Here is an 11,892-nt window from a genome sequence, read left to right as displayed (position 1 = left end):
TTCTTTTTCTCTTCATACAGATCACTAAATGTGAATGGAAAACCAAACCAATGTGAATGAATTTATTCTTGTGGAATTTCTAAATACCCAGAACTTCAATTTTTCCTCTTCTTGGTGTTTTTAGTTATTTACCTAATCACTCTGGTAGGGAACTTGATAATTATGCTGGTGATAAGGGCTGATCCTCACCTCCACACCCCCATGTACTTCTTCCTGTCTCATTTGTCCTTTGTTGATATCTTTTATTCCTCAGCCATTGTCCCTAAGATGTTGGTGAATTTCCTAGCAAAGCACAAAAACCATTTCTGTCAATGGCTGCCTTGCCCAGATGTTCTTCATCCTGCTCTCAGCTGGTACTGAAGTTTTTGTGCTCTCAGCAATGGCTTATGACAGATACGCTGCCATATGTCACCCATTGCATTATGTGGAGACCATGAACAAACGAGTGAGCAGACATTTGGTGGGTGGTTCCTGGACAATGGGGTTCTTGTATTCACTGGTCAGCACTGTCCCTGTGTTAAAGTTACACTTCTGTGGGCCCAATGAAATCAGGCATTTCAGCTGTGAGCTCCCTCTGCTATTACAACTGTCTTGTACTGGGACCTTCACCAATAAAATAGCTCTTCTTTCTTCTGCTGTGATATTTGGTTTCAGCTCCTTCCTCTTCACCCTGGTCTCCTACATTCACATCGTCTCCACTATACTCCCAATACGCTCCACGGAGGGAAGACGTAAAGCCTTCTCTACATGCAGCTCCCACCTCATTGTGGTGGTTTTATTGTTTGTGACAGCTCTTTCCCAGTACATGAAACCCAGCTCGGTTGCTTCCCTGTTTCTAGATGAACTCTTTTCCATCCAGTACAGCATCTTGACCCCGATGTTGAACCCCATCATCTACAGCTTGAAAAATAAAAATGTGAAAACTGCTCTGACAAGAACACTAGGGAAAATTCAAGTTTCTCATGCAATGTAACCATTTCTAGGTTTTATCTTTTTTCAATAAAATTATAATATAAATCGAAGAATTGTGGGGACTGCACTATCTAGATATTTTGAGTTCTTTCAACTTGTTGACACTGATACACAATTGGCAATCAATTTAGTTTAGATCAGGGATCAGCAACCTTTGGCATGCGGCCCATCAGGAAGATCTGCTGGCAGCCTGGGATGGTTTGTTTACCTTCAGCATCTGCAGATTCAGCCAATCGCAGGCCACGGTCACATTTCGAGGCAATGGGGGCTGTGGGAAGAGGCACGGCCCAGGGATGTGCTGGCCACTGTGTCCTGCAGCCCCCATTGGCCTGGAACAGCGAACTATGGCAAGTGGGAGCTGCGATCGGCTGAATCTGTGGTTGCTGAAGGTAAACAAACTATCCCAGCCTGCCAGTGAATGTCCCTGATGGGCCGCATGCAAAGGTTGCTTATCCCTGGTCTAGATAAAAGCACTCATGCAAACAGTTTATAGGGCCAAAATGTTAGGTGCCATAAACAGGTGTATCTCAGTTGGCTTCAGTTGAACTATTTCAATTTACACCAGCTGAGGACCTGGCTCATTATGTTGATATCCATCCTTGATTTATTTCTACTTAAAGCAATGTAAGCTTTCGAATTTGAGTAGCATTAAATTTGAAAATCAAAGCGCAACGAATCCCAACACTAGAGATTTAGACTGAACTTGAATTGGCATTGAGTATAGTTCGAGCTAATGCATGCTAGGTAAACCCAAATTTTCACTTGATTTTTAGCCTAGCCACAACTCCACGAGATAAATCAAGCTACATGATTTTGCCGTGTATCTACATTAGGAAAAAAGTGTCAAAGTTAGATCAGTTAAAATTATTATATTTTACTCTAGGGTCTTAATCTTAAGACATTCTTCCTAAAGGGCCTAAGGGAATTAGGTGCTGAAATGGGGCCCTGGATGTTATGTGAAGAAAGCAGGTGTTAAGAGTATTAGTAATGATAATGTACTATTCAGGACTGTATGTCTGCTTATATTTTGCATCTTTTTTACCCATTTGACATTTGATATTTTTATATCCTTAAAGCACTTATATCCTGGTGAACAAAGAATAAAGACACCGTGTGTTATGTCTGCCCACAAAAAGATGAGGTGAAAGGAGATAAGAGATAGAGCTGCAGTGTTGCTGGGTAGAGTGGGAGTTCAGTATATGAGTATACACTAGAAGGACAGTCCTGCCTCAACTCCTTTTCCTAGATAAGATCAAGCAACCAGTCAAAACGGGTGAGGGCGGGTAGGGTGGGAATGGGGGAAGGTATAAGAAACACTAAAAGCCAAAGAAATGCTTGTCCCTGACAGAAGCACAACCTCACTCCTTAACCCTGCGTGAGATACAAAAGAGGTGCCATATACATTAATGGATTCAGAGATTCCGAGGTCAGAAGGGACCATTGTGATCACCTAGTCATCCTGGAGTGCATAGGCCATAGAACTTCTCCACAATAATTCCTAGAACAGATCTTTTAGAAAAAAATCCCATCTTGATTTAAAAATTTCCCTTGATGGAGAATCTACCATGACCTTTTGTAATTTCTACAGTGGTTAATTACTTTATTAAATCTTACACCTTATTTCCAGTCTGAATTTGTCTAGCTTCAACTTCCAGCCACTGGATCAAGTTAGACCTTTCTCTGCTAGATGGAATAGCCCATTATTAAATATGTGTTCTCCATGTAGATACTTATAGACTGTAACCAACTCATCCCTTAACTTTCTCTTTCTTAAACTAAATAGACTGACCTCCTCAAGTCTATCTCTATAAGGTATATTTTACGATCCTTTAATCATTTTCAGGACTTTTCTCTGAACCTTCTCCAATTTAGCAACATCCTTCTTTAATTGTGAACACCAGCAACGGACACAGTTTTCCAGCAGCATACTTAGATACATTCTTATGCTTTGTCAGTTAGGGCCTGATCCAACTCTCAGAAAAGCTAATGAAATTATTTCCTTTGAGCTATGAATGGCCTGTCTTAAGACAGGCTTGAAGCATAGTTTATTGAGATAGAGTTTAGTCTAGTAAGTAGAATTCGGAAGACCTTGGTTCTACTCCTGAGTTCTGGTTCTGCTGCTGACCAGTCACTTCCCTCTCTGCATCTGTTTCCCCTCTCAATCTTTGTCTATCTTGTCTATCTAGATTGACAAAAGTGTGAGATAGAGATTGTCTTTTCCTATGTGTTTGTCCAACACAATAGGGTCCTGTTCTCAACTGGGGCTTCTAGACCGACTGTAATGCATGTAATTATGGACCATGTCCTAGTATATATTTGTATAGAGCCCAGCACAATGGGAGCCTGATTCTGATGAAGATTTTTTGGCAATCTCATAGTGCAAAGAATAAGAGTTGAAGTAAGAGAGAGGAGAACCAGTCTCTCCATATACAGACTTCAAGGCTTTCAGGATTGAGCCCAAATGTTGGTCTCTTTTCTCAGTTACTTGGATTGGAGTTCAGCTTAGACTCTGATTTGCATCAATGAAAGTAAGCGTGAGTGCAGACAAAAATGTTGTTTAAAATTTTTTCCCCTAGATATTAATAAAGGAAGAATTGCTAGGGAAGGACTCTGCAGTTCAGAAGATAATTGTTAGCCTGGACTGTTCAGTGGGGACTAAGTGAGTTAGCCACCTTTAAGAATCCCAGCCTGTATGTCCCTTCAGGGCATCAATGATAGCAGTGTTCTCTAGCAATTATCTTGGAGGCACATGCACCCAGATTCACAAAGGGACTTAGGTGCCAATATCCCAGTTTTAGGCACTGCTGCAAGCCATGAAACCCCACATGGCTGCTGCCCACTTTGTAGGTGCCTAAACTAACTCAGCACCTACATTTTTGCTGTGAAAGTCCCCTAGGTACTTTAGTTTCTGCTTCTGAACGTGTACACTGCTGCATCAAGCAGACACCTGGACTCCAATCTCATGTTTAATCCCCAGCATGCTGCACTCGCCTATCTGGCCTGTGGGTCCCAGTCTGGGAACACACCTAACTCCACACAAAATAGCTGGAGGGACAGGAAAGACATAACCATAACCTCCTTCATACCCTTTAGTCCAGTGATTAGGCAACTCACCCAAGATGTTGGCTATTCCAGTTGAATTTCCCATTTGGCCTGAGGAGAAGATATTTGAATAAGGGTTCCCTGCCTCTCGGCTGAGTGTTCTACCCACTGGCTCTGGAATACCTGGATGTGTATATCTTTGAATTTCTCTTGTTAAAACTCTTCCACATTGGAGATATTATTAAATATGCATTGAGCCAGAGAGATGGTGGGAATGATCCTATGGTCCAGTGCTTTATAGCCAACATGAATGTTGTTGCCCTGCTGATCTTAATCTACTCAGCAATCTAACTGTTGACACTGAACACTCATCTTTATGTTAGGAGTTCCAGATCCCATTTTATATTGTATATGGTAAAGAGTTTAGGCTGGGGTTTTCAGAGGAGTCTAAGGGAGTTAGGCACCCAATAGCCATTGAATTTCAATCAGAATTGAGTCTTTGGCTTCATTAGTTACTTTGGAAAACCACAGCCTAAATAATTAATGTGAATAACATGAAGTAAAGGTCAGAACTTTATTTAGGATCTTCCTCAATAAACTTTGTATATTCATAGATTTAAAGCCAGAAAGAACCATTATGATCATCTTCTCTTATCTGCAGCATAACAGGGACCCAGTCATTCCTGTCCCAAGCTTAATAACATCTGCATGATAAAAGTGACCTCTTAACCTTCTCTTTAGTAAAATAAATAGATTAAGTTCCTTGTTATAAGACTAGTTTTCCAGACCTCAGTTCATTCTGGTAGCTCTTTTCTGAAGGTGGTTGACACCCGAGGAAGATCTGTCCCTCATTGTACACAAACATATGTGGCATTAAGTGTTGGTGAATGAGTGACACAGATTGTTAGGCAGAGTGAACTTCAGGGATCAAATCCTAAAGGTAACAGAATGTTACACCATCCATTCTCTTGGTATAAGTGAGTCCTCTTGGATTAAAATAAAAGAAGGCTCTTATTCATCTCGATAAAGATTAGGTTTCTCTGTCAGATCTACATCCATTCATATCCCTTTGTATTTAGCAGGATTTGCCTATTCAGAGTTAGGCTAATTTGATGTGCTTTTTTTAGGGATAGAAGGTCTTGTCACCTGCATGTGTACAGAAACTGCACGTCAGTTTGAAATCCTCACGTGATCTGCACTCGGCAAAAAGACCTCAGGTGAGTTTAGTTTCTTTAACATCTGTGTAATCTATTGCTTCTGGTTTTTTGTTTGTTTGTTTGTTTGTTTTTTAAGCGATGTGAGTGTTCCTGCCTTGTGTTTTCTCTGTCATTCGTGCCTGTGCAAGGTGAGGGAAAATTGTGTGAGAGATTATTCCATTCGGATCCAGCAGCATTATACACCCACTCTGCACTCATGCTCTGCTGATATTGGGCACCTCAGGCTCCGAATAACTAGCTTCATACACAGGTCTCACTCACTTCTGCTAGATTCACCAGTGCTCAGATACTCTGAAAATCAGACTCACAGAACACCAAGCTGGGCACCATGCACTTGTGAATAGCTATAAATCTGGGCCAATGCCATTGGGTTAATAGATCCCTAGTGGACCTCCCTGCACTGGGAATACATTTTGTCCATTCATATCTAAATCTCTGCTTATTGTGTGATTTCCCAGACTTCTGCACTCAACCTGCCACTTTTAGGTGCATATATCCATCTCAGGAATCACCAGATGAATGGCAGCTGTGGTCATAAGAGGCATCCATTCTGGTTCCTCAGTCTAAAAGAGAGATGGGGTGCTGGCAGGATGTTCGCTGTGAGAACTCCAGGACGTTAGAACTTGCTCCTCACTTTGGACCAAAAGACCACAAATTTTGAGACCTTCCAGGCATGTTCATGAAGACACTGGTTTGACATGTGATGAAGATATGGAGAGGCAGAGAAGTTGCTGGCTGGCTGACTTCTTGCTGAAAGGATCATTTGTTGCTGCTAAGGTTTTACTGTAGAATTAATGATCCCTTAGGGTAGCTGTTGGGTGCCTACAAGCTTTTGAAAATCCCACTAGGCTCCTAAATGTGTTGAAAAATGTGGTCCTTAGGCCCTTGGATAGGTGTTGTTCTTGTGTAAATCTGAATCAATGAATTAATCAATAGCTCTGATCAACCCTAGTATCCCATTATCTAGCCCTTCCTGGGAAATTATTTTATACTGCCAGGCAAAGAGCTCTGTCAATCCCCAGATTTCAATAGGATTTGGAGACATTTGCAGCATCTAGTACCTTGTAAGAAAGGCTGGAGGTCAAGCCAACTAGAATCTTAGCTTTCCCTTACATGAGAGGTCACCTACACCCAATGATGACACTATCTTGGCAGCTGATTGGAGTTACTGCTCCCCTGAAGGTTTCTGCCTGGAGTCACACATGCAGAGAGCTGGCGAGAAGGAAGCCAAGCAGTGGAACATGAGCTAAGATAAAGATATTGATAGTGCTATTTCCTTGCTTTGGCACAGAGCAGTTAATTATCAAGAGAAATGAACTGGTGTCATGCATGGGATTATCAAAGGGTGCTAAGGCTTTAGGCGCACAACTTCCTTTGACATTCAGTGGGAGTTGGGCACCTATCTCTCTTCTGCTTTGTAAGGAATCCCAGACTTCTTGCCCACTTCCCAAATTCCTTCCTTTTTAGACATGCATCAGTTTCAGCCAGGGGCCCCAAAGCACTTGGAGCTCTAGCCAATAGCGGAATAATAGGGATTCAAGGTTGTTGCACTGAGGATTCTGCATTCTGATCTGCTGGCAAAAATACATTAGGATTAAAAAATAAGTTGTAGTTTCTAGCTTTGGAGAAAAGCCACAAGGTATTATGAAGAAATAGATTTCTAGGCAGCCAGAATAGATTTCCAGAATAGATCAGACCAATAATCTATCATCTCCTCTCTGTGATATAGGCCAATAATAGATGCCTCAGATGATGGTGGGAGAAAATTTGAATTGTGTAATTATGAAAGAACTTGCACACTGGGAAAATTTAATGCTAGTCTCCATCACTCAGAGGTTTTATATACTCTGAAGAACAAAGGTTTCTGTATCTTCCAGTCTAGATTCACTTATGATGTGAAGTATTTATTGGGCTTTTTTTATATTTTTATTTTTTTAATTCTTATTGTCTCCTTATTCATCTAGTTATCCAGTACCATTCTGAATCTCTCTAGGCTCATTGATATCTTATTGCAAGGCGTTCCAATGGTGAATCTGGATCACTGATATTAATTTTAACTCTCTCTGGCCCAATGACTATTTAAGTATTTATCCACAGTGGAACAGTTAGTAGGTCAGAGATATAGAGAGTGAGAATGACTCTGTAGGGCCATAGTTAGGGCATACATCTGTGTGCCTCTGTTCTAATTATTTATCCAGAGTGCAAGAGCATCCAGAGGAGAGACTGGGGAAGGCCCACATCAGAATATTCCATAACTCACAGGTTACAGAATTTTCCTGAAAAAGGGAGACTTGTTGGAATTGTTTCTCCTCTGATGCCTGAGGAGGGACATGAACTAGCTCTTCCACATTGCCAGATCAATGCTTTGACCAAGGGGCTAAAACTTATAGAAAGCTCGGAAGATTTAGATTTCTGTGGGTAAATTTTAGTAAACATTGATTCACCATAGACACAAACTGAAGAACCATTATTTCCATCAATGGCAATTAAATGTACAAATAGGCAAAGCAAGAACAATGCTGCTTGAGAACTTTTAGAGTTTCATTTGAGGATATTTACTTTGTATATGTTGACATGTGATGTTGACCATTTGTGTTTTAACTATTTTAAAGATTTAACTCAGGGGCTCTCAAACTGGGTGTCGAGAGCCCTCCAGGGGTCGTGAGGTTATTATGTGGGGAGTCGCGAGCTGTCAGCCTCCACCCCAAACCCTGTGTTGTCTCTAGCATTTATAATGGTGTTAGATATATTAAAAAGTGTGTTTAATTTATAAGGGGGAGTCACACTCAGAGGTTTGCTATGTGAAAGGAGTCACCAGTATAAACATTTGAAAATCACTGCTTTAACTTTTTGAATCTCAATATCTACCATCATTAAATAATTATTGTCTGAGACCACCATTTTCTGATGTCCCCATAATTCTCTTTGCAAATTTAAACAAAAAAAAAATTCTGAGAAATGCTTAAAAATAAACATTGATATTATCTGTCAAAAATAATAAAAAATAGAAATTGCATGCTGCCAAGCCGAGCTATAAGGTGAGCAGGCCACATGCCTCATCTCTCACATCTGGCTTTTGAATGGGACCCAATCCCATAAGCAGCCACTGAGCACACCTACAAAATCATCTCCCACATGCCCAGCTTTCTATGAGTTTTCCATTTGAAAATGTTGATGTTGAGGACAGTTATCAATTTTCTGTTATATTTCATATTGACGCTTCTAAATCAAATTTAGGATTTTGATATTTCAACTTTCATATCAATTCAAGGTGAAAACAAATATTGGAATATTGGAATATGCCATGAGATGAAAACTCCATTTTCCAGCCAGCTCTATATTTACTGCAATGCTTGTATTGAGGAAAGTACTCACAAATGTCAATATAAGCAGCAAAGAGTCCTGTGGCACCTTATAGACTAACAGGCGTGTCATAAAAACAGATAGTAGGGGTTACTAGAACAGAAGTACTTCATATCTCTTTTGCCTGTAAAGGGTTAACAAAACCAGTGAGCCTGGCTGTCCTGACGAGAGGACCATCAGGGGCAGGATACTTTCAAATCTTGAAGGAGGGAAGTTTTTGTGTGTGCTGTTAGATTTTGTTGTTGTTCTTCTGGGGGCTCAGAGGACCAGACATGCAACCAAGTTTTTCTCCAATCTCTCCGATACAGGCTCTTATAAGTTCAGAATAGTGAGTACTAGGTAGATAAGGCAAGTTAGGCTTATGTTTGTTTTCTTTATTTGCAAATGTTGTATTTGGCCGGAAGGAGTTCAAAATTGTATTTTGCTGAAAGAATTTTAATTTGTACTTGTATACTGAGGCTGGGAGGGTATTCCCAGTGTCTATAGCTAAAAGACCTTGTAACATATTCCATCTTAAATTTACAAAGATAATTTTTACTGTTTTTCTTTCTTTAATTAAAAGCTTTTCTTGTTTAAGAACCTGATTGTTTTTTTATTCTGGTGAGACCCCAGGGGACTCGGGTCTGGATCCACCAGGAAATTGATGGGGAGAAAGGAGGGAAGGGGGAGAGAAAGGTTAATTTTCTCTCTGTGTTAGGATTACTTTCTCTCTCAGGGAGAGTCTGGGAGGGGGAGAGAGAAGGAGGAGGGAAGGTGAATTTCCTTTCTGTTTAAGATTCAAGGAGTTTGAATCACAGTGATCTTCCAGGGTAACCCAGGGAGGAAAAGCCTAGGAGAGGCAATGGTGAGGGAAAGGGTTATTTCCTTGTGTTAAGATCCAGAGGGACTGGGTCTCGGGGGGCCCCAGGCAAGGTTTTGGGGGGACCAGAGTGTACCAGGCACTGGAATTCCCGGTGGGTGCAGCGCTACAGGTTCTAAGCTGGTAATTGAGCTTAGAGGAATTCATGCTGGTACCCCCATCTTTTGGACGCTAAGGTTCAGATGGGGGAATTATACCATGACAAAGCGTATTGGAGAATGAGCACTCGTGTCAATACAGGTTCTCCTAAAGCAGCTCTTAAGAGAGGCAGAAGAATTCCCACCTCTTCACCAAGTCTCTCTATTTAGAGAACATCATTCCTTTTGTTTAAAATTGTTCTGTGTAGTTCTCTCTGCATAGTGCACCACTAGAGTTTGCTTCAGTTGTTTGATTTAATTTTCTGTCTTTGATTCCCATTGAATGTATGTGTGGCACATGTATTTGTGCTGCCCCCATTGAAGGGGATGAGCCCTTTCCTCTGTGTGTGTGTGTGTATATTTTTGTGTGTGTGCTGAATTTCCAGGAGAATGGTTCTGTGGCTATGGCACAGTTTCAGGTATCAGGAGACCCCAGTTCCCACTGCTGTTGAATGGACATTTCATGTAGAGCAACAAGGATGATGCAACTGCCTGTAGTTGTGCCTAACAACATTTCCCTACAGAGTTAGTGCTGTAGTTTGTGTCTTTGAAAAAAAAACACGAGATAATCACTTTTGCTCTTTCTGGGGCTGTTGGCAGTGAGAGATTCCATATGTTTGTCTTTAAGATTCACTTCTACCATATCTGTGCTTGCTTCATCCCAGAATGCTTAGGTCCACATATCACTGGTGTATTCAATATCGTCAGAGAGTCACAGAGTTTAAGACAAAGGGACCTCTAGATTATCTCATCTGACCTCTTCTGTCTCACATTGTGTGAGGGTTTCATCCACAGGCCACAGAGCACTTTACCAGGCATCAAATTGAACGTAAAAGAAAAAATATATCTGGTGGTCCTTGTACCAGACCATGAAATGGAGGCACCTCTGGGATGACAGAATGTATAATGCCATGAACAGTATTAAACAGATGATAAGGCAGGAGGAAGGAATAACACCTTTTGCAAAAATAGAAACTCTGTGCGGGCTGTATGTGTGTGTGACTTGTAGGCCATGACGTGAGCATATAGCCCAGCAATGATGATAGTTATATAGTATGTAAAGGATAAAGGGGTGAGGAACAGATAACAGAAACGCAAAAGATCTATAAGTCTAGACTTATAAAAATTACTTAGACAGACAAGATGGGTGAGGTCATATTCATATTGTTGGTGAGAGAAAACAGAAGTTGGTCCAGGAAAAGAATTACGTCAACCCCTTGTCATTGTCTCTCTAGTATCCTGGGACCCAGACAGCTACATCAGCATTGCATACAAGAATAGCTTAAGCAATTAGCTTAAGTAGAAGGCCTTCTAGCCTGAACAGGAGCAGTTGCTCAATGAGTTAGCATAAGGAAGTAAACTGTAGACTCATAGACTTTAAGGTCAGAAGGGACCATTATGATCGTCTAGTCTGACCTCCTGCAAATGCAGGCCACAGAATCCCACCTACCCACTCCTGTAATAAACCTCTAACCTATGCTGAGTTTTTGAAGTCCTCATATATGGTTTAAAGACTTCAAGGTGCAGAGACTCTTCCAGCAAGTGACCCTTGCCCCATGCTGCAGAGGAAGGCAAAAAAAACGCAGGGCCTCTGCCAATCTGCCCTGGAGGAAAATTCCTTCCAGACCCAAATATGGTGATCAGCTAAACCCTGAGCATGTGGGCAAGACTCACCAGCCAGACACCCAGGAAAGAATTATCTGTACTAACTCAGATCCCACCCCATCTAACATCCCATCACAGACCATTGGGCGTATTTACCTACTAATAATCAAAGATGAATTAATTGCCAAATTAGGCTATCCCATCATACCATCCCCTCCATATACTTATCAAGCTTAGTCTTGAAGCCAGGTATGTCTTTTGCCCCCACTACTTCCCTTGGAAGGCTGTTCCAGAATGTCACCCCTCTAATGGTTAGAAATTCATCTAATTTCAAGTCTAAACTTCCTGATGGCCAGTTTATATCCATTTATTCTTTTGTCTGCATTGGTACTAAGCTTAAATAATTCCTTTCCCTCCCTAGTGTTAACCTCTGATATATTTATAGAGAGCAATCATGTCTCCCCTCAGCCTTCGTTTGGTTAGGCTAAACAAGCCAAGCTCTTTGAGTCTCCCTTCATAAGACAGCTTTAAGTCACAAAACATCACAAGGTTCTGTTTATAGTTTTGTCATAATGATGAGTGTTGCAAACAGCAGATAGGTAACCACAAGGGAATGGGAAGCCCTGCTCAATGTGTGTGTGTGTGTGTGTGTGTGTGTGTGTGTGTGTGTGTGTGTGGCTGCCCCCCCCACCCTGTT

The 11,892-nt window shown here is 41.2% G+C and overlaps 1 pseudogene; it reads left to right on the top strand.

Annotated features, from left to right (window-relative positions):
• Positions 1–201: 201 nt before the first annotated feature.
• LOC127031835 (olfactory receptor 8S1-like) lies at positions 202–973 on the top strand (annotated as a pseudogene).
• The last annotated feature ends 10,919 nt before the right edge of the window (positions 974–11,892 follow it).

Source organism: Gopherus flavomarginatus, chromosome 11, assembly GCF_025201925.1.
Source record: "Gopherus flavomarginatus isolate rGopFla2 chromosome 11, rGopFla2.mat.asm, whole genome shotgun sequence".
Classification (NCBI taxonomy): domain Eukaryota; kingdom Metazoa; phylum Chordata; order Testudines; family Testudinidae; genus Gopherus; species Gopherus flavomarginatus.
Note: the sequence above shows the minus strand (reverse complement) of the source record. Positions and strands in the feature narration are given on the sequence as shown.